We start from the raw sequence: 2,573 nt of genomic DNA, 5'->3' as shown, positions 1-2,573 counted from the left end.
TCTTCCAAACGTCATGGTTATTACTCGACTGTACACGTTTCCTGGCCGATTTGTTTGTATCTTAACCCCCCATTGTGTTTAGTGCAAGCACATTACCCACATTTTTAGTGTTTGTGTTGGTAGTTTTGGTTTTATATCGGTTTCTCGACCTGTGTATTTGTTGTGACAGTTTCAAATAAAACAAAACCTTTTTTATCATTTGTTCTACGGAAGCCAAAACTGGTTTTATATAAAATACACTCCGGAAAAAGTTCATTCCATCCGAAAACTAGATCATTTTGAAAAACAACACTATGCGTTGAAACACCATTAAGTTAAAACAAGCAAATGACCATCTGCTTTATTATTTTCTTGAGGAAAATCAGAAAATGCTACATCACATTGTTAAAGCTGTCCATGAAACCATCGTTTGTCACTTCAAAGAAAACTTTCGAAACCCTTGAAACTAAAACTAGTTTGGTAAAAAAATGCATTCAACCCAGGACAAATCATGTTGTCGCGTTTGGGCATGTTTTCTTTGGTGGAATAAATCTTCTGTTATTACATTGTTTTTTATTCTACAATGCATGAAAAATATATTTATTTATATTTTTTAAACAAGTTAATGTATTATATGTGTCAGTCCGCGTCATGAAGTTGCAATGCTACTATTGAGACACTGTACTGGGTCGGTACAGTTTAAATACTATGAAGATCTCTGTCAGAGGAGAAACTATTCTCACTGTCTAATAACAAGGCAATCTGAAATAAAAGTACAGTTAAATGATGAAGTGGTGAACTGTTAAACATAATTTAGATGTTCTTACCAGCCACTTGTTCTTCAGTACTTATTCAGTATAACAATCTTTCACAATAAGCACATTCTCGATTTGGCACAGTATTTAGTTTGATAAGCAAGTTGAATACGATACAGAATACTTGTTACGAGGGCAACGTCAGTTACATTTCAAGTACATGCACTTCATAGTTTTGCGAAGTTAAAGAACATATTCATTAACGTTCGACAGGAAATTGGCGTTTTATGAACAGCAAAGGATTATTCTACAGTAAGTTTCAAATTGATAAATAAATAACGTTGTAAGATAATGCTTATTATTAAGGATTTTAAATCTACAGTAGTTACATTGCTGTACATTAAATGTCTACTAATTATTAAAAAAAAACGATCATGTATATGTTTTATCTGTATATTTCAAATTCAAATTACTGTTAAAATTGTACTTATTTAACGACTTAAATTGTTAATTCTTATACATGTTGAAAATGCGAACTGTTGAGTATCTGTCAAGAGTTTTAAGCATATCCAATATGAATTTATGTTTTCTTTTCAGAATTCTGAAGTAACGGGTTTTACGATGGCAGTTTCTACGAAATTTCTACATATATGTGTTCTGAGTCTTCTCATCTTGGAGTTTGTAGAAAGCCAGCGAACACAATGTTGTAGTAAATGTCGACTAGTGGGATATTTGTGTGTCAGATTTGGGAACGGATGCAGGTGCCGGAACCCGGGAAATAACGACCCCATTGTGGGAGATTCACTGCCTTACGACAACGAAGACTTCAAACCGCCTTATCAACCCATTAACGAAATAGTGGACTTCCAGCCAATATATATAAGGAATTAACACATGCAATGTTTATCGTCGGAGTTATCTGTTTAAAAGTAACATTATGATTACTCGAAACTTAAGGTGTGGAAGTGGTATTAAAATTGTTGTTTCCAAAGCATCGATTTTGAAAAAAAAGTTTTAATAAGTTTAACTATCTTTGGGGAAATAAAGATTTTCATGTTTTGGAGCGAAAATATATACTTCTCTTTTGGAATACTAGTATGACAATTGCGAGATTTGATCACCGATATACTCAACGTCGAATTATTAGTTTTATATTCATATTTCCATGTTTGAATGTTAAATGAAAGAACATGGTTTTTGTAGGCTGCCTCTATTTTACAATATATGATGTGTGTAAGCAAAACTAACAGGCTATTGTTGTTTATTCTTGAGGTTCAAGTTTGACAATGTTCTTGTCCTGTCAAATAATTATGCAGTCTACTATGTTCTTCTTCTAAAGACGAATAAACGTCCATTCCGGGTAATGACTGAACAGTTTGATCGACAACTTAAGACATCGGTCTAGTAAATGTACTTTTTAAACCTTTATATCGAAGTGAAATTGGTAGAAATGAAATACGAATAACATCTTTTTGGTGAACAGCAATATTTGGCAATATATCGCGTTGTTTAAACGCCTCTAGAATAAATGAAAAAACAACATTTGTCGGTAATGGACATGCGAACGTTTGTTACTCGAAAGAGTGTTAGATGTGCAATAATCATACAAGAAAGATTAACAATATGTACGTCCATTTCACAAATTGCACTGATTTTTGAAATACTCAGATGCACACATAATATAAAAGCGTTCAACAACCCAACAATGTGCACTTTACATATGCTTCTAACATTTCAAATCTGTTTGGAAATGCATGATTACTGCAAATAGGCGTAAAACATCGAAAAGTAAAAATACTGTGTAAAACTGTACCCACCACACATAGGCATAAACAGTAA

At 32.9% G+C, this 2,573-nt stretch overlaps 1 long non-coding RNA gene across 1 annotated transcript; it reads left to right on the top strand.

Moving 5' to 3' along the window:
- The first annotated feature begins 715 nt into the window (after positions 1–715).
- LOC128214496 (uncharacterized) lies at positions 716–1,981 on the top strand. Its single transcript, XR_008257930.1, has 2 exons — positions 716–1,046; positions 1,332–1,981. It is a non-coding gene; the product is annotated as an uncharacterized LOC128214496 (long non-coding RNA).
- The last annotated feature ends 592 nt before the right edge of the window (positions 1,982–2,573 follow it).

The sequence above is a fragment of the Mya arenaria genome, chromosome 13 (assembly GCF_026914265.1).
Source record: "Mya arenaria isolate MELC-2E11 chromosome 13, ASM2691426v1".
Taxonomy (NCBI): Eukaryota; Metazoa; Mollusca; class Bivalvia; order Myida; family Myidae; genus Mya; species Mya arenaria.
This window is presented reverse-complemented; position numbering and strand designations above follow the sequence as displayed.